The following is a 21,007-nucleotide window of genomic DNA, read 5'->3' as shown; positions in this document are numbered from 1 at the left end:
AGTGAAACGCTTGGCTAACCCAGCCCTTTTAAAGTCTCACCTGGTCCTTCACCCTCAAGTGAGTCTCCTGCAGCATTGGCACATCGGCTTTCAAACGTTTAAGATGTGCAAACACCCTTGACCGGACCTCCTAGCCCGCTCATGTTCCTCGTGACTATCCTTACTGGGGGTCTCTCACCCCCCCCCACCTTTCGTATCCACCATCACCATACACCGGGCCCTGCCCCATAAGCCTGACCCGCCCCTGTCCATTGTTAACATTGAACTCCTTCCCTCCCTCCCAAGAACGCCCCCTCCAAAAACATCCCCCAACATCCATCCCTCCACCCCTCTTGCTCGCCTCGTAGGCCCATTGAAGCCTGCTATCCAGGCTCCAACGTCCGCAGCCCTCCTCTCACCTCACCCCCGTTCGCTAGCTGACTTTAGTTAGCTAGCGCGGGTGGCTCCCCCCGCCAAGACATCTCGCCCCCTTCCACCCAGTCCCAGAGAAAGAAACACCAAAACACACCCAACAATCCAACACCTACAATTCACTAACATAACATTTAACCGTCGCAACACAGAACTCCATTAACTTGAACTCTGTAACAATGCGGAGAAGTAAATTTCAATACAAATCAGTAAAAAGAAAGTTGTAACATTTGTACATTTTCCAGCCGCTCAAACACAAGTCCACAGTCTCTCTTCCAGTTCCGCTCTTCACGTCTGTCCCAAGCCTTCTGGCCTCCCTAACGCCTCAGCCGCCTCAAATTAAAAGTCTTTGGCGTTATATGTTACTCTCAACTTCGCCGGGTACACCACACCAAATCTCACACCCTTCTTGTACAAAGCCGCCTTCACTCGCCCAAACGTCGCTCGTCTTTTTGCCAACTCCACCGTCAAGTCCTGGTAGATCCGAACCGCAGTACCATCCCACAGCACCTCACGCACCTGCGTCGCCCAGCTTAATACCTTCTCCTTCATGCAAAACTTATGGAAGCAGATAATTACTGCCCTTGGCGGCTCGTTCACTTTGGGCTTCGGCCTTAATGACCGATGAGGTCTGTCTAGCTCGTACAGGGTGGGGCTCTCACCCTCCCCCATCAGCTCCTCCAACTTCTTAGCGAAGTATTGCGTTGGCCTTGGGCCCTCTGTCCCTTCGGGCAAGCCCACAATGCTCAAATTGTGCAGCCTTGAGCGGTTTTCCAAGTCTTCCAGCTTTGCTCGGAGTCCTCTGCTAACCTCCACCACCCTCCGCAGCTCGTCCCCCATCGAGGTGACCTGGTCGCTGTGTCGTGTCACGGCCTCCTCCACCTCCTTCATCTTCTCGCCCTGCTCTCTCAGCTCGGCAGATGCCTTTGCCACCTCCACCCTCATGGGGCCGATTGCCTCCTCCACCAATGACCTCAACACGACCGCTGTCTCTTTCCTCAAGGCCTCCATGTGCCTCACAAACTGTTTTTCGAGCTCCATCACCATCACCTCGGTCATCTTCTCCACCGTAGGTAGTGCGGCCCTGCCTTGCAGTTCAGCTTCCGCCATCCTGTCAACATTTTTGCTCGTCTTCTCCTTCGGCGGCGAACCCGCGTTTCCTCCTTTCTTCGACGCTGCTCTTCGCATCCTTTAGCGGCTTATTGTTTTTTATCTTCTTTCTTTTCTCCTTTCTCCCCCTTCACCCTCCTGTCCTTCATCAATCTGACACTTTTTTTAAAAAGGGGAGAGAGAAAAAAAAACTTTCGCCAAACTTCCTTAAACCGTTTTCTTTCTCCTCTGCATTCACCCAGAGCTCTCCTGGGACCAGGCTTCAACCTTCTTTCTTCTTCCTAGGTGGGAGGCATCCGACGTGGAGCACCCTCCCTACATAGTGTCCTGGCCTCAGGCCTGCCGCCTCAGCCTCCTCGTAGCTACGCCCCCGCTGCTCTGACCTCAACGCCGCGCCGGGCCCTGCGCCTCAGCCCCCGCCGCCCGAGCGGGGTTCTTCGCCGGTTTTTAAACCAGCCCCGCTGGCTGCTCGTGATGGCCCCAAAGGCCGACGACAGTCCCGGGTGGGGGGGGGGGGTGCATGAAGACTCGGCGAATTCCCCAAAATCGCCGCGAATCACGGCCACTGGCGGGAGCTCTTGTTGTTGTGGCCGCCCTGCTCGCCCACGCCACTGGAAGTCCCATCAAAACTTTCTTGACCAGTTAGCACCTTTTTGTATGGTTGACTACCATGTTTCCCTCCCTCTCCTCGGTTGTCCAGCTGAATGGGACTGCCCTCGCTTGGTTCCATTTTTATTCCTCCAATTGTAAATAGGGCATCTTCAGAAATGGCTATTTTCCAACACCTACATGGAGTCCCTCAAAGATTAATATTTGAATCCTTTGTGCTTCTCATCTGCATGCTGCCCCTTGGAACATCAACCAAAGACATGATACCACGTTCTATACGTCTGCTGATGGCAGCCAGCATCACCATCTCTACTGACTCCTCTCTAGCCTGTGTTAGAGTGCTTGTCAGACATTAAAATCTCATAGAACCCCTACAGTGCAGATGGAGGTAATTTGGCCCATCAAATCTGCTCCAATCCTCCAAAAGAGCACACTATCCAAGCCCACTCCCCCATCCTATACCCATAATCCCAGCTAACCTTCATATCTTTGGACATTAAGGGACAATTGTGCATGGTCAATCCACCTAACCCACACATCTTTGGAATGTAGAGGGAAACCAGAGGCTATCATCCACGCAGACACGGGGGAATGTGCAAACTCCACACAGGTGATCACCCTAGGCTGGAATTAAACCCGGGTCCCTGGTGCTGTGAAGCAGCAGTGCTAACCACCGTGCCACCCAAGATGAAGTCAATGACTAAGGTCATTGACTTCATCACTTACCATGGAAACAGTCACCACCCTTCCCTCTATTTGCCAAGTCTCAGGCTGAATCTGACAGTTTGTAACTTTAGCCTCCTATTCCACCCTGCGCTGAGAATCTGAACCCATAATCCACACCGTCACAAAGATCACCTGCTACAATCTACACACCACATGCTCCTGCCATTAACTTAGCTGACAAAACCTCACTGGTCAGCATTCCAACTTTCACCCTTTTATTGACCGGAGCTCATTTAAATCTCTGCTGCCTGAATCCTAATCTGCACCAACGCAGTGATGTGCCCCAAGAGTTTGAATTACATCAGAGACATTATAATGGAAGTTGTTGCGAGACAAAGCTTAGGTTTAAATGATTAATTCTGTGTCCCAAGGGAGATTGAAGAAATACATTTATGAAACACATGGGAGATTCGGATCAGGTTCACAACAACTTGTATTTATATAGTGCATTTAATGTGATAAAATGCCCCAATATACTTCTTCACAGGAGAGTTACAAAGCAAAATTCGACACCCAACTATAATATTCAAGCAGATGTCCAAAACATGGCCAACATGGACTTAATGATTCAAGTGGCCTCCTTCTGTGACTCTATGAGGTATGATTTAAGGAACATCTTAAAAGAATAGAGAGAGGTTTTGAAGAAATTCCATAGGTTAGAGCCTAGATAGCTGAAGGCTATCAATGGTGGAGTGAGTCAAATCGGAGATGCTCAAGAGGTCAGAATCAGATGATCAAGGTAGCCCATAAGGCTGTGGATTTGGACGGTATCAGAGATGGAAAAGAGTGAAGCCCTTGAATGAGTTGAAAACAAGAACAAGGATCTTAAAATCAAAGCATTGTCTGACCAGGGGACCATATCGGTCTGCAAGCACATGGGGTGATGAGTGAATGGGACTTGTGTGAACTAGGACATAGGTAACAACACTTTGGATGATCTCAAATTTGTGGCGTTAGAATGTGGGAGGCCAGCCAAAAGTACATTTGAATTGTTTATTCTCGAGGTAACAAAGGCACGGATGTGGGCAGCAAGGAGCAAAATGTAGATGAGAAATAGGGTCAAGGATGGATCCTTTGAAAAAAATCCCAAGATGTATCGAGATGCCATTGCAGCCAATTCTCTGGCTACACCTAAATTTCTAAGAACAGAACCAGGCTAATATAGCCCCACCCAAAAGGAGGACAGTGGAGAGACATTTGTTATGATCCAGTTGGAGGCGGTTACGCTTAAAGAAGATATCCAAACAATCAGCAATTAACCGACAAAGCTACGGCACAAGATTATATTTTTACGACAAAAACAAACTTTACTGTATATTAAAAGAGAAGTAAAACAAAATAAGCATTATTAACTTAACACTACGGCTTGTAAAAGATTATTTTATGAAATCAGTTCTACTTTCTATCTATCCACCCCACCCCCCCTTCCCATCTCCATTAGCTTTTGGCTAAGCGCCCTTCCAATTTCTTTATGGACCTCATGATTCAGATTCCACAGCTTCAGCACAGACATCTCTGTAACTCCTGTGCAACGACTCAAGAGATCAGAAATCACCCGTGCTGCTGTGATTTCAAACTGCAATCATACTGATTTAATTCAGAACTCCAACTGTGACAAGGTTAATTGACCTTTGAAGATTACTGTAAATTTCTTCCTTTAACTTCAAGCTAAATAAATCCTCCAGTCGTTCTGCCCCTTTCCGACTTTGTTTTAGGGGAGACTGTTCAGGAGAGACGTTCGGAAGAACCTCTTTACTCAAAGGATGGCAGAGGTTTGGAACTCTCTGTCACACAAACAGCAGTTGAAGCTAGATCAGTTGTTAATTTTAATTTGGAGATAGATAGGTTTTTGTTAAGCAAAGATATTAACGGATATAGGCCAACGGTAGGTATATGGAGTTAGGTCACAGATCAATCCTAATCTCATTGAATGGTGGAATAGGCTTGAGGGCCTGATCTCTTGTTCCTATGTTATACTGGGCCAGTTTAGCTCAGTTGACAGCTAGTTTGTGACTAGAGTGAGGCCAACAGTGCGGGTTCAATTCCTGTACCGGCTGAGGTTATTAATGAAGGTTAAATCACCACCAGTCAGCTCTCCCCTTTGAGAACAGCCTATGGTCATCTGGGACTGCTCACAGATAATCTCAGGTTGTGCCATGGGTGATCGAGCATTTACTCTACTTTAGGTGTAGGTCTGGCATTATCTCTCGACTTCCAAGGAGCTACAAGCTATACAAAACTCATAGCTAACACAATCTCTTAACCAGTCTTTCCTATGCCCGAACAGATTTCACAGAGATAACTCAAAACAAAGCATCTCATTGAGCTCCACCCATCTCCACGGCAATGTGACACACACATTCCCAAGTAAAAATGCAAATTAAATGCCTTTTAATGCCAAAGCTTTCCTCAACTCTGGGAAACCACATGAATAACTTATCCTTTTACAGAAATAAGTGCATATGTCATGTCTCCAACTTATCTAAGTTAAGCCACTTGCTGTTTTAGAGTCTTACTCTTCTAGCTGTTGACCTCAACCTTTTAATGATAAAGCTGGTTTGAATTGAATTTACTTGTGCTTTTATCAGATTCTCATCCAGACACCCCTATTTTCTACAGTTAGAACTTTCAATCCCAAAACGAAAAGTTATATTCTAAAACACGAATTATGAACTAGGTATGCGCAATATGTTAGAGGAGAATGATGTGGTTTTGAGGAAGGAGGCAAAAACAGAACTGAACTTGAAGAGTGGTGGCAGTAATGGAGGAGAGAGTGCCATTAAAATGTCAGCGAGCATAAGGGCCAGAAAAGAAAGCGGACTCCTCTGCATGACAATATCAGCAAAGGTTTCAATAAAGGCAACAGAGTAAGCATATTCACACAAACTAAAAGCCAGGTGTGGCTTATTCAATGGTATCATTTGGTCATGGTGGCAGCCACCCAAACAAAAACAGGTTAAACTTCTAAACTGCCAAATACAGTGCACTGGATTCTATCATAATGCCACATTCTTCTTGGTCTTAACGCAATGAAAGCTTCCATAGTGTAATGTTTAAGGAATGCATGTACACAACAGTGATGCAGTAAAGAAAACAAAATCTATCGAGTCAGACGCAAAAATCGTGACACTGAACCAAAGCTGACAAGAACACGGGCATGTTGAACTTGTGCACGATCTTTGTTAAGCCACTGTTGGCATGTTGTGCTTGATGAGAACCTAATTATAGAAAGGCAACAGAAAAGATGCAGCATTTTTTGGTTGATTCTGTAGCATCACAGAAAACTTCAGAAGTGGAGTAATTTTCCCCATAGGAGCACAGCAATTTGAGGAATGATCAAAGAGCGGGTTGGGAAGATGATTGACAGTGTTCACTTGCCCACAAGTCAATAACAATAAAGCACAAATTCACGGTCAAGTGCAAAAAAAAAAGCAAATTCATAAGTCAATGAGAATGTGAAATTCTCTGCTTTTAACAGTTTGTTGCAGAGCCCAGAAATGATTCCAAGAAAGAGAATTAGTTGAAGAGGATGATTACAGTAATTGGGAACAGGGAAAGAGTGACTCAACATATTAGCGTAGACATGAACTGAATGCCCTATTTCTGTGCTGTAACATATTATGAACTCAGGCTCACTATTCAACTTTTTTTGAGTATTTTACAAGTATATGACTATTTTGCACTATCAGCTGGACTTATAAGACCTTAAGAGATAGGAGCAGAATTAGGTCACTCCGCCCATCGAGTCTGCTTCGCCCATGGCTGATATTTTTCTCATTCCCACTCTCCTGCCTTCTCCAAGAACCTATCTATCTCGGTCTTGAAGACACTCAGTGATTTGGCCTCCACAGCCTTCTGCAGCAAAGAGTTCTACAGATTCACCGCCCATTGGCTGAAGAAATTCCTCCTCATCTCTGATATAAAGGATCGTCCCTACAATCAGAGGCTGCACCCTCAGGTTCTAGTTTCTCCCACTTGTGAAAACATCCTCTTCACATTGATTCTATCGAGGCCTCTCAGACTTGATGGCAGGTAGCGTAGTGGGAATGCTACACTGGCAGAGGTGCTGCCTTTCGGTCGGATGGGGCATCGTTCACGTTTGCCCTGTCCAGTGGATCCCACAAAACTAGAATGGCAGCTGTCCAAAACAACATCAGATCCCTGTATAGCATTTTAGGGGCGTGAAAGGCAGTAAACAAAAACAAAGCTACTCCTGACACAAAATGAAAACAGAACCAGGTTCAGCACAGCCCTGGGATGAACGGCACTTCCCCCAAATACACACTGGGCGAGACCTGCCTTTAGGTTCTAAACTTTCAATCTTGCCTCAATTAAGGGGATCGTCCGGTAATATAAACCGGCACCGGCAACACCTTCCCTTCCTCAGTCTCTACGGCCAATTGGGAGTGTCCCCCTCTCACACACACACTCCATTCACGGACTGTCACCTCACACGGAGCGTTCTGTGTCGGATCCCCGCACCCCCTTACCCGGCTCTCGGGATCCCCGCTCCCCCTTACCCGGCTCTCCGGATCCCCGCTCCCCCTTACCCGGCTCTCCGCTCCCCCTTACCCGGCTCTCCGCTCCCCCTTACCCGGCTCCCCGCTCCCCCTTACCCGGCTCCCCGCTCCCCCTTACCCGGCTCTCCGGATCCCCGCTCCCCCTTACCCGGCTCTCCGGATCCCCGCTCCCCCTTACCCGGCTCTCCGCTCCCCCTTACCCGGCTCTCCGGATCCCCGCTCCCCGCTCCCCCTTACCCGGCTCTCCGGATCCCCGCTCCCCCTTACCCGGCTCTCCGCTCCCCCTTACCCGGCTCTCCGCTCCCCCTTACCCGGCTCTCCGCTCCCCCTTACCCGGCTCCCCGCTCCCCCTTACCCGGCTCTCCGCTCCCCCTTACCCGGCTCTCCGCTCCCCCTTACCCGGCTCTCCGCTCCCCCTTACCCGGCTCCCCGCTCCCCCTTACCCGGCTCTCCGCTCCCCCTTACCCGGCTCTCCGCTCCCCCTTACCCGGCTCTCCGCTCCCCCTTACCCGGCTCTCCGCTCCCCCTTACCCGGCTCTCCGGATCCCCGCTCCCCCTTACCCGGCTCTCCGCTCCCCCTTACCCGGCTCTCCGGATCCCCGCTCCCCGCTCCCCCTTACCCGGCTCTCCGGATCCCCGCTCCCCCTTACCCGGCTCTCCGCTCCCCCTTACCCGGCTCTCCGCTCCCCCTTACCCGGCTCCCCGCTCCCCCTTACCCGGCTCTCCGCTCCCCCTTACCCGGCTCTCCGCTCCCCCTTACCCGGCTCTCCGCTCCCCCTTACCCGGATCCCCGCTCCCCCTTACCCGGCTCTCCGCTCCCCCTTACCCGGCTCTCCGGATCCCCGCTCCCCCTTACCAGGCTCTCCGGATCCCCGCTCCCCCTTACCAGGTTCTCTCGATCCCCGCTCCCCCCTTACCCGGCTCTCCGCTCCCCCTTACCCGGCTCTCCGGATCCCCGCTCCCCCTTACCCCGCTCCGGATCTCCACTCACCCGTTTGATTTTTGAATTTGTTCAGCTCCAACATTTGAATCTCCCTCCTTCGACAACGTAACTTCCGGTCCGCGCTGCAAACTGACCAATGAAATGGAGGCCGAAACGCATGCTCGGTGTCGAGGGGTGGCGGTTGGCCGTCACCGCGTGCGGAATTCCGCCTCAGAGCCGCGCTCGCTCGTAAGAGGCGAATAGACGCAGAATGTTTGGCCGATGATGTCCGTCCCGGATCTCTGTGTGAGTAACTCACCCGAGTCCCACTTCCTCACCAATTCCCTGTGATTTTTTCCCCGTATAATTGTGCAGTTTTTTTTGAAGGGGTGAATTGAATCTGGAATCTTGCCTCCACCACAGTCGCAGGCAGTGCACTCCAGATCCTGAACACTTGCTGCATTTAAAAATAGGTTTTTCCTCATGTCACTAACTATTGCTTCAGTTCCCAATCACCTTAAGTTGGAGTTCTCTGATTCTTTTTTTTAAAGAGTCCCTCCATGCTAACAGTATTTGTCGCCGGGCTACCAGGGAAGCAAAGGCCAGAACATCAACCTCCCTCTCTTACTGGCCTCCCGGGTCCTCCGAAACCCCAAAGATTGCCACCTCCAGGCTCATTACCACCACAGTTTTCAACACCCGGGACGTGACATCAGCGAATCCCTGCCAATCCCCCCTGAGTTTAGGGCACGACCAGAACATGTGTACATGGTTAGCTGGCCCTCCGCCGCATCTAGCACACTTGTTCTCCAGTCCGAAGAATTTACTCATCCGGGTCACCGTCATGTGGGCCCGGTGCACGACCTTAAACTGGATCAGACTGAGCCTGGCACATGTTGTGGTCGTGTTTACTCTGGTCCGGGCTTCTGCCCAGATACCGTTCTCCAGCTCTCCCCTGAGCGCCTCCTCCCACTTAAGCTTCAGGTCCTCGGTCTGCGTATCCTCAGCTCTCATTAGCTCCTTGTAGACGTCTGAAACGCTACCCTCTCCCCTAGAAACTACCCTGTCCTGCCTCCCCTTCGGCGGGAGACGTGGGAAGGACGGCACCAGTCTGCGTACAAAATCCCTCACCTGCAAGTATCTAAAGTCGTTCCCTCTCATCAGCCCAAACCTCTCCTCCAGCGCCCTCATGCTTGGAAAGCTCCCTTCCAGGAACAGATCCCCCATCCTCACAATCCCCGCCCTCCTCCACAGTCGATACCCCCCCGTCCATGTTCCCTGGGGCAAATTGGTGGTTGCCGCAGATTGGGGTCCACACCGATGCTCTTACCTCCCCTACATACCTCCTCCACTGGCCCCAGCTCCGAAGAGCCGCCACCACTATCGGGCTGGTGGAGTACCGTGCCGGCGGAAGCGGCAGAGGTGCCGTGACCAGGGCTGGTAAGCTAGTGCCCCTGCACGAAGCATCCTCCATCCGCTCCCAAACCGACCCCGCACCCACCATCCATTTCCTTACCATCGCTATGTTGGCCGCCCAGTAATAGTTGCTGAAGTTCGGCAACACCAGCCCCCCTTCTCCTCTGTTCCTTTCAAGCATCACCTGCGGGGACTTCCCTGCCCATACAAATCCCAGAATAATTTTATTCAGCCTCTTAAAGAAAGACCGCGGGATAAAGATGGGGAGACACTGAAAAACAAACAAGAACCGCGTGAGAATCGTCATCTTAACAGTCTGTACCCTCCCCGCCAATGACAGCGGGAGCGCATCCCACCTCCGGACTGCCTCCCTCACTCGTTCCACCAGTTGGGACAGGTTGAGCTTGTGCAACCTGCCCCAGTCCCGTGCCACCTGAATCCCCAAATCTCGGAAACTCTCCCCCTGAACGGCAACCCCTTCAGCCTACTCTCCTGCCCCCTCGCCTGAATTACAACAACTCGCTCTTAGCCATGTTCAGTTGAGTCCTCTGATTCTTGACCCTTTTTCATGACCCTCATAATTTTGACCATACGTTAAATTTCCTCTTATATTTTCTTCAGAGAACAGTCCCAGATTCTTCACTCAAACCACATAATCCAAGTTTCTAATTCCTGGAACCATTCTAGGGAATCTTTTCTGTGTCTCTCCTGTCAAGCTCAGACAGCAGATTTAACTGCAAGAGCATCATTTAATCAAAGACTCATCCTCTCTGTACTGATGCTGTCAGACCTGCTGAGATTGTCCAGTATTTTCTGTTTTTGTTTCAGATTCCAGCAGCCACAGTAATTTGCTTTTATTTAATCTGCCATGCTGGCTATTCCTTAACATAGGGTTTTTATATGTCCAGTCACGACCCGGGTGTCGAAAGTTTTATGGAGCGATTGGTTGCAGTTTTCCCATGGTGTTCCAGCTCCCAAAGCAACCGTCCAACGGCTGCTACCGGTATTTAAAATGAGAACAGCTGCTGCAACCAGCATTTAAAATGAGAATGACTGCATTATCAGCCATCCAGTCTTCCAGTTAAAGAAGCAACAGTGAGCAGGTCATGCGATCCATGACAGGACAGTGCAATGCTAGTGGTAGTTATGTGAGTGTACAGAGCTCGAGGACCTCCAATGAACAGCCTACAAAGAACTTTGGTAAGTGCGAGTACAAAATCAAAGCTACTACATGTCCTCCACACTGCTACGGCACATTGAAGAAAACTGTTATTAAGGGAACTGCCAATAGCCTGGCAAGCCTTATTCAGTCTCATCTGGCTGCCCTGATCAACAGTTTTTGTCGCTACTTTCCAGAGGAGGTTTCAGATTTTGAAAGAGATGAGGTGGGTGAAAAATCCTTTTGAGTTTGAGACCCCAGAAACCGTTATTAACTTACACCTGACTCCAAATGAGGAGACTGAGCTGCTGCACCTGACCTGTGACAGTGTATTAAAAACACACCACCTTACAGCTGACTCCAAATGAGGAGACGGAGTTGCTGCACCTGACCTGTGAAAGCACATTAAAAGCACACCACAAGTCCATGAGGTTGTTAGCATTCTGGAGTGGCATTTCCCAGGACTATCCAGTGCTGAGTAAAACAAACATTTTGTTGCAATTGCCCTTCATGACGACCTACATGTGCGAGTTTGGATTTTCCATTCTCACAAAGATAAAGACTGCACAAAGGAAACTGCTGAACTCTGCCCTGATATGTGCATTGCCCTCTCCTCTGGTGAACCTGGTTGAGGTGAGATCATGAGGACAAAGCAAGCTTACCTGCCACATTAAAGGTAAGCAAATGTGGTGTGTGCCGCGAAGATCGGCCGGTGTGGGTCACAAAGGTCAGCCGTTGTAGGTCACATAGGTTGGTGGGTTGGCAGAACTGGGTCCTGGGAAAAAAGTTTGAAAATCACTGCCTTAACTTGTGTTATCAGACCTTTAACGCTCTGGTCAGGTGATCCTATACATAGTATGGAGAGCATCTTAACAGAACTCAGTATCATGTAGTATCTAATACACAAATCCACACACACACAGTCATCTGTTATCATGCCATCCCTCCCAATTAGATGAAAAATATGTTATGATTTATCTGCTGGGTGTAGTTTAGACACCCATCCCTAAACTTACTGCAGTAAATCTTGTAAACAAACTAAGCAAATTATTATTCACCTACCACACTGAGTGAGTTAAATTCTTCAGTTACAAATATCAGTTAAGTTCAATAGTTTTGGTCTTTTGTTCAGCATTTCCCTTTTTGGAACTGTTATTTCTCTTTCATTTTTTAACTGTGGTAACCCTGGGATAATCATGAGTATGTAATATGATTCCCAATGATCCACTCCAAGTGCTTTTTTGTGTCCTTGCAAACATCACAAACAATAACTTCAACATCACAAAAGCAGTGTTCATTGTACACCCTTCTTGTTTTGAATGAGATCACAGTTTCACAGGTCGGCGCAACATCGAGGGCCGAAGGGCCTGTACTGCGCTGTAATGTTCTATGTTCTAAAACATATTAAACTTCACATGCTTTGTGTCAAGATTTGCTGTTTTTCAACTTACAATTATTTTAAATCAAGTTATTGCTCCCAACATTTCCATTTTCATGTTATGTCGTCAAATCACAGAAATTCTTCCTATCGCTTTGGTGATCTCTCATGGAATGGTCATCATGTCAGGGTTACAAAGTATTGTCATCACCTCTGGAACCAATGTTTTTCCCTCTGGATTACAAGCTAGCTGTCTGCCTGCCATCGGCATCACTGGTTTGGACTTCTGGATTGCTGGGTGTCAACTTTGCCTCCGATCCTACATCTGGTTCATCTGCTGTTGTGTCTTTGCAACATGATACTTTTGACACTTGAAGAATATATGTCACACAATACTCCTTCTGGCAACTGCACTATCACTCTGTTTCTCTTCTTGTACATGACTGTACGTCCTTGGGGTAAAATGGTGTATCCATCTTACTCAGACTCTCCATTCTCAGCAGTACTTCATTACTTGGCATTCTGTCAGACTGTCTAGCTCCTTTTTGTGAGGGCCACGAAGAATCCAGCACGAGGTTGGAGAACAGAAAGAAAACTTTATTTACAATAACAAATATATATATATAAAATGGCAGCAGTAACTCCCTTGCTGCTCACTCCTCTCTCGAGCTGGTTCCATACTGGCCAGCTTTATATATGCAGGGACCTGCTAATGATTTCTCCGCCGCCCCTCATTGGGGAAGCTCATACTCCCTAAGGATTGTGGGATTGCCATTAGTCCCCAGCCAGTGGTAAACAGGCAGGTTATACCAGCACCCCCCCCCCCCCCCCCCCCAAAGTCCAAGGAATCCACCGAAAACCCTGGCGAAGGAGGGCGGTGGACTCGTTTTGCCGCAGGCCGGACACCATTTGCACGAGGCGCTGGATCGGGTGGCATGTAACGAGACGGAGAACGGCGCTTCCGTGATGAACGGCTTAACGGTTGCACATCCACGGCCCGTTGGACCGAGGACTCCCCTTCTGAGGCGTCCTGTGTCTCCATCTTGGAGTCGGAGTCCAAAGCTTCTGTCATCTTGGCATCCCTATCTCCACGTGGTTCTGCAACGACCTGTGCAGGTTTTGAGTGCTGCGCCAGAGGAAAATCATGAGGAACACCTTCCACTGTGTCTGGTCTCTGTGGCTGGAGAAGTGAGCTCCGGGGGCAGGGAATCTTTGGAAGAGGCGGCCTTCTGGACCGAACATGGTCTACATGTTTGCGCTGGAGACGACCCTGGGCTTGCACCTGGTAAGAGATCGGGCCCATTCGTCGAAAGATAATGCCAGGGACCCACTGGGCACCACCAGCAAAATTTCAAATGAACACCGGATCACCAGGCCGGCCGATGCCGAGAAAGGCCATGTCCCTGCCGTTCTTGAGTGCGGCGTACTTCTGCGCCAATATCCGGGAAAACCATGCTAAGGCGGGTACCAAGTCTCCGGCCCATTAGGAGTTCCGCGGGAGCTACCCCAGTCACCACATGTGGAGTGGTCCTATATGAAAACTAAAAACGAGCCAGTCTCGTGTCCATAGACCCGGAAGACTGCTTCTTTAGGCCCCGTTTGAATGTCTGCACTGCGCGCCCCGCCATTCCATTGGAAGCCGGGTGGTATGGAGTGGTGTGGATATGGCGGATGCCGTTTATCTTCATGAACCTCGCAAACTCCTCACTTGTGAAAGGAGTGCCGTTGTCCGTGACGAGCAGCTCGGGGAGGCCATGAGTATTGAAAGACAAACGCATCTTCTCGATCGTTGTGCCTACCATCTTATGCACCTCTAGTCAATGGGCATCGATTAATAGAAGGAACATGGATCCTTGAAAAGGGCCGGCGAAATCTGCATGCAAACATACAAGATCGCCCTGGCCATTCCCAGTGATGTAGGGGCGCGGCCGGTGGAAACTTTTGATGCTCCTGTAAAATGGAGCAGTTTTGGGCCACCTTCTCAATGTCGGTGTCGAGGTCTGGCCACCAGAAATAACTCCAGGCCAACATTATCATTTCGGTCACACCCTGATGCCCATTGTGCAAGTCCTGTAGTATCAGGTCCTGTACTTTTTCCGGGACGACAACACGGGTCCCCCACAGGAGGATACCGTCTTCCACGCTAAGTTCTGACAGCTTGGAGGAAAATGCCCACAACTCGCCTGGGAGCTGTCTATGTTGCCACCATACAGGACTATGTGCCGAACCTTTGACAGGACTGGCTCCGTCTGGGTCCACTCACGGATCTGTGATGCCATGACAGGCAAGGAGTCCATAAAATTTAGGGTTGCTACCACCTCGCCTGTTGTGGGGGTCGACATGGGGCCGGTCGACAAAGGCAATCGGCTCAGTGCATTGGCATTCGCTATCTAGGTCCCTGGTTTATGCTCCAGAGAATACTCGTAGGCAGCGAGCAACAAAGCCCAGCGCTGGATCCGTGCAGAAGCAATGGGTGGTATCGGCATATCCTCTAGGAAAAGTCCCAGCAGAGGCTTATGATCAGTCACGATAGTGAAATGGCGGCCATACACATACTGGTGGAAGCGTTTCACCGCAAAGACCACTGCCAGGCCCTCCTTCTCGATCTGCGCGTACTTCTTTTCCGCTGCAGTCAATGTGCGGGAGGCGAAAGCTATCGGCCGCTGGGCCCATTTCTCCATCTTGTGGGACAGGGTGGTCTTAATACCATATGGGGATGCATCATACGTGATGAGCAAAGGCTTTCCAGGATCGTAGTGGGTTAGTAACCCTGACGACGACGACAATTGCTGTTTTACCCGCCGGAAAGCAGTTTCTTGCGGCTGACCCCAATACCCAGGTGTGATTCTTCTTTAGCAGAACGTGCAACGTGGCCAGCGTAGTTGCCAGATTGGGAGGAACTTCCCGTAATAATTTATGAGGTGGAGAAAAGAACAAAGATGGGAAGTGTCAGTCGGGGCAGGGGCCTGGTGAATTGAGCGCACCTTCTCTGCGACGGGGTGCAAACCTTAGCAGTCCACCCGATAACCCAGGTAGACCACTTCCTTTGCCTGAAAGACGTACTTTGTACGACGTAAACAGACTCCAGCTTCTTGAGAAGCGTCTAAGGACAGCGTCCAAATTTTCCAAATGTTCCTGCTCCGACGTCTCTGTAATCAAAACGTTGTCTAAGTAGACAGCGACACACGGTAAACCTCTCAAGATGCCCTCCATGACGCGTTGAAAGATAGCGCAGGCAGGAGATACCCCAAAGGCAACCGTGTATATTCATACATGCCCCTGTGTGTATTAATAGTTACATATGGCCGGGAGGCAGAGTCCAGCTCCAACTGTAGGTAGGTGTGACTCGTATCTAATTTTGTGAACAAGAGTCCGCCTGCAAGCTTCACGTAGAGATCTTCTATGTGGGGCATTGGATATCGGTCGAACCGGGAAGCTGTATTCACTGTAAGTTTATAGTCGCCGCACAAGCGAACTGTGGCATCTGGCTTAATTACAGGTACAATTGGCGCTGCCCAGTCAGCGAAACGGACAGGCCTGATAATACCCAAGGACTCTAAACGAGTGAGCTCCCCTTCTACCTTCTCGAGCAAGGCATAAGGCACCGGGCGCGCCTGGAAATAACGCGGCGTGGCCCCTGGTTCCACCTGGATACGGGCTACGACCCCTTTTATCTTCCCCAAACCGGGCTGGAATACATCTGGGTACCATCCTAGTAAATCCGTCAACCCTCCAGAACCTGTTTGAAGTATGTGCTGCCACTGCAGCCACAAATGGCGCAATCAGTCCCGACCCAACAGGCTGTGCCCATGGCAGCGCACTACGATACGTGGGAAACGCCCCTCCTGGCGTCCATAAACAACAGGAGTCAGCTTAGTAGTTACAGCGATGTCCAATGGTTCCCCCGTGTAGGTGGCCAACCTGGCCTGTGTATCGGTTAATGTAAGGGTCTGTATACCCTGCTTGATGTGGTCGAATATCCTCTGGGGAATCACGGAGACCGCTGTGCCAGTGTCCAACTCCATCTCAAGCGGGTGACCATTGACCCGTACTGTCACCTTAATGGGGGCCACACGGGGAGCTGCCACACAATGCAGCTGCAGGCAGTCATCCTCCGTCTCCACGTCCTTGTGAGTAGTCCCTGCAGGTTCATCCAAATGGAAGGTACGGCCTCTGTGCTGGCCACAGTTTCTGTCGGAACGGCGGCGCCTCTGGCGCCCCCAGGACGGGCGTCCGCGACGGGGTCAGCATCCACAAGTCCGACACTGACATGGCTCCTCATCCATCGGTTCTGGAGAAGGCTTCCTTCGGGGAGAAACGTCCGACAGCCACTAGCGTCGATCCGGACGCCGCCCCGCCCAAGGTACGGCAGGGGTGCGGGTAGACACTTTTAGACAGAAGGGGTTGCGCCCCAAGGCATGCACCTCCATTCCCTGTAGTTCCTGCACTCCCCGTTCTGCGCTCCCTTGGGACAATACTATCTGAATGGCCTATTGAAAAGTCAATGTTGGCTCAGCTAACAACTTTCTCTGGGTGGCCGCATTATTAATACCGCAAACCAAACGGTTGTGTAAGATTTCTGACATTGGTTCACCATAGTAACAGTACTCTGCAATTCTACGTAGCCTGGATAGAAACTCTGCAAGGGATTCTCCTGCGATCCTCTCAGCGGTATTAAACCGGTAACGCTGGACTATCGTGGATGGGGTTGGGTTAAAATGTTGCCCCACTAAGGTCACAAGTTCATCAAACGTCTTGGTGTCTGGCGCAGCTGGGTACGTAAGGCTCCTTATCACTCTAAACGTATGCGGGCCGCAGGTGGTGAGCAAAATGACCACCTGGCGCTTGTTTTCGGTGATGTTGTTTGCCTGGAAATAGTAACGCATCCATTGTCCGTACTGGCTCCAACTCTCCAGCGCAGCATCAAAGACATCCAAATGTCCATAAAGAGGCATGGTGTAACTGAAAAAAAACTTCCAACCTGTATCCAACAAAAATCCAGGGAGATGGCTTCAGCAGTGTAGACAGCTATCCACTTTAACCCTCATCGCCAGTTTTGTGAGGGCCACGAAGAATCCAGCACAAGTTTGCAGAACAGAAAGAATGTGTAGATGGGCTTTAGAGTGGTTTCACAGGTCGGCGCAACATCGAGGGCCGAAGGGCCTGTACTGCGCTGTAATGTTCTATGTTCTAAAACTTTATTTACAATAACATATATAAACAGCAGCAGTAATTCCCTTGCTGCTCACTACTCTCTCTAGCTGGTTCCATACTGGCCAGCTTTATATATGCAGGGACCTGCTAATGCTTTCTCCACCCCCCTCATTGGGGAAGCTGATACTCCCTAAGGATTGTGGGATAGCCATTAGTCCCCAGCCAGTGGTAATCAGGCAGGTTATAACACTCCCCTTCTGTGGTCTGCATATAACTTTGCAGCACCCTTTGTCACTGCATCATGATCGTGAATCCCTGATCAATACTGACGTCCCTCAGCTCTGAATTCGTGGTGCATATTTTGCAGCTCAGCTTTGCTATTTCCTAAAATTGTTCTGCACCGGACCACATTTTGCAGCAACCCCTCTTTCCAATCTTTGCCCTCAGTCTGAATAATCCTCATCTGTTTCTCTAAGGATTATTTTTGTCATTCATTTCCCCATTTGCCTGTGGCCATTTAGGGGTCAGTCTATGATGGTGAATGCCTGTGATTCGCATGTATTCTGCAAAGGTTGCGAAATAAAGTGCGACCCACCGTCTGAATACAGAGTCATTGGTAGACCAAACCTCGCAAATATTTCAATCAATGCGGAAACCATTTTCTCTGTTGTAAACTTCATCGCAACATGATCATAGTAACGACTGTAGTAGTCAGTCACCACTAGTACAGACTCTCCTGACAGAAGTGGACCCAAGAAGTCAACTTCTTCATCTTCCCATGGTCCAGCCACTAAGAATGCACTGCATACTATGCCATGACATGCTGGGCTAGTGCACATTCAATTCCAGCCCCACTTGACCCGAAGTCGCAATAAAGATGAAATTAGATTCTATTTAAAATTCCCGAGGTCCTTGGTTGAGCCCAATAAAATACAGTTAGCAGGTTTGTAACTTTAAAACACAAGTAAACTTTTATTATGTACAGTATTATAATTAAACAGACAAAAATGGAACTGACTATCTACTACCCCTTTTCCAACCCCCTCCTCTCCTTCCTAAGTTGCCCCACCTCTGTATATATACACACACACACACACACACACACACACACAGTCAAACAACACAGAGGGGAAAAGGTAGTGTAAAATAAATACAAATAAAAGGATATGGATCGTTAATACACTTGGATGACTTCCAGCCAATATCTTTCTGAAGTTTAAGCTTTCGTTTTGGTACTTCTTCCTTCTAGGCTTGAGATGGTTTTCTCTGGTAAGGTTTCTCTGCAGACTCAGCATCATTTTAGAATTACAGAAACAGATGTGCCAGGCACTCACTGCTTTCAGAACAATAAAGCAGTTCTTTCACCTCAGCAAACAGGAGAGAGAAAGAGTTCCTTTCACTTCCAAGGTCTAAACACTTTTGCCAAGTTCTCTCAGAAAGCATCACACAGGAACCAATCACTGACCGTTGTAAGGCAGAATACTGTCCGTGGCTAACCCACTGGTTGCCAGTTATCCAATTGAACCAAGTCCCCCCAAAGCTGGTTTCTAAGATCCACCCGATGCCCAAAAGTCTGGTTTCTCCTCTCCAAAATACAAAACCTGGGATCAAAGCATCCTGGCAAGCAACCTGATTCACTTTGAGTTTGCTGCTTAAAAGCGCATCCCGAATATGGATTCACAGACCAAAAATAATAAAATAAAATAAATGGGAACAAAGAAAATACATAGGAGGAACTCTTACAACTGGTTCTGGTGGATTGGATCTGCTGACAAGTTGACATCCATGATATGTTTTGACAAACTGCTCCACATCTTCCTCCATCCATAACCACCATACTTTGGGTTGTAAGCTTAGCTCAGTGCCAACCAACCCCAAGTGACCCTCATGAGCTTGCATCACCAATCCAGGCCTAGGCTTTTGTGCACAGCAAGTCTGCTGCCTCTGGAAACACACTTCCCAATTGTGTATAATTCATCTCAAATAGTGATGCATGCTTTGGGAAATTCTCCCAATTTCCAGCTTGGGTTCTCTGGTGTCATTGGTGTCATCCAATTCTGTATCTCTTTCTGAATCTCTTTCAATCTCTCTCTAGTTGTCATTGCTCTGGGTGTAGCATGAACTGCCACACAAGGTTCCACTTGCTACTCTAGTGAGGACCTGTGTGTTTGATCCTCCCTCAGTAGTTGTGACAGTGGACAGCAATGTCTATCTTTCCAGCAATGTGAAGTACTGCTGGAGTCTCAAAACCCACCTTTCGATTCTGGCACATGGGTATGGACCATGGAGATTAAATCATCTCTAATGGCTTGTGACCCATCACCAATTCAAACTCAGTGCCGTTGATATATGTGTGGAACCCTTCACGTTCCCACTCCAATATTCGGGTCTCCTTCTGCATCTGAATATTTTCTCTCCCCATCTGTCAAAGATCTGCTTGCAGAGGCAATGATTCTCAGGCCTTCAGCATGCATTTGCACCAGCACTGTTCCTAATCCTACTGGACTAGCATATGCAATGACTTTCATTGGTGCATCCCAGGGTTTGAGCACTTGTCAAGCTGTCTTCCAAACCTTTGAAGGCAGCGTTCTGTTCTCAACAAATCTGAACTGTTCATTCTTTCTGATCAATGTCCTCATACCTTGCACAATAGTTCACAAATCCCAGAAAACTTCTCATTTTGATGGTATTTTGTGGTTCATGTACTTCTGCTTGTAACAACAGAGTCAGAGACGCTGACAGTCTCTAACAGACTGCAGAGTATAAATTCAGCGCACAGTAGTGCAGCTCTGGCAAAAATATTAATCCCAAGCCTAATGTCATGAACATGTAATTATGACAATGCAGATTTTCAGGACAGCCGTTTTAAAGGGTCATTTCTGATTTCAAATTTTTACATTGAGTTTAAAAGCCTTTTTCAAAATGGAAGTATGGGTATCCAATCCGTACTGTCTGGCAGAGGCAGACTTACGGTGAAACACACAGTGTTGCAGCGCAGGGCCCTGAACAACGGGAAGGCCCCATACTGAGAGCTGGCTGTGGGAGCACCAATCACAGCCTGGTCCTCTGAATTTGCTGATAGGCTCTTGTTGAGCCTATCAGCAGGCAGTTCAGAACAACATCGGGCTCTGATTGGTGGAGTCCCTTTAGAAAGGAAAAACACATCCAAAGCCATTGAGGTGACTTTGTTCGGGATAAGTCTTTTTCCACGCCATTTAAAAAAAAAACTTATTTATGTTAAAATCTAAAGCAATTGTTTAGACTGGGCTTTGTGTTAAAAAATTATGAAATTCAGCCAAGTCAAACCTCCACACGGCGAAGTCTCATCAGAAGAGTGAGCGCAGCATGTCCCGCAAGGCCCCATGAAGGCTCTCAGTGTCCCCCGGGTAAACAGCCTGCCACATGGGTTTGTTAAGCTGGAAAACCACGGAGTGTTGGTTGAAGAGCTGCTCTCCTGCATTCAAGGTGTCCCTTCTCCAGGTGATGTATAAGTAAATGTGCTATTTGCTCTTAACGTCCTGGATCCCCACTGTCAAGTTGCCGCCCGGCGCCATAATCCACTTCTTGAGAGAAGTGTGATGTGGAGATGCCGGTGCTGGGGT

The 21,007-nt window shown here is 49.0% G+C and overlaps 1 protein-coding gene across 5 annotated transcripts in view; it reads right to left on the bottom strand.

Moving 5' to 3' along the window:
• melk (maternal embryonic leucine zipper kinase) overlaps positions 1 to 8,442 on the bottom strand; it is a 145,610-nt gene extending 137,168 nt beyond the window's left edge. For 2 of the 5 annotated variants that reach the window (XM_072516978.1, XM_072516980.1), the window contains exon 1: positions 8,368 to 8,442. The gene's annotated coding sequence lies outside the window, so the exon portion shown is untranslated. The other 3 variants (XM_072516979.1, XM_072516981.1, XM_072516982.1) reach the window with 2 other exon arrangements.
• Positions 8,443 to 21,007: the final 12,565 nt, after the last annotated feature.

This window comes from Scyliorhinus torazame, chromosome 9, assembly GCF_047496885.1.
Source record: "Scyliorhinus torazame isolate Kashiwa2021f chromosome 9, sScyTor2.1, whole genome shotgun sequence".
Classification (NCBI taxonomy): domain Eukaryota; kingdom Metazoa; phylum Chordata; class Chondrichthyes; order Carcharhiniformes; family Scyliorhinidae; genus Scyliorhinus; species Scyliorhinus torazame.
Note: the sequence above shows the minus strand (reverse complement) of the source record. Positions and strands in the feature narration are given on the sequence as shown.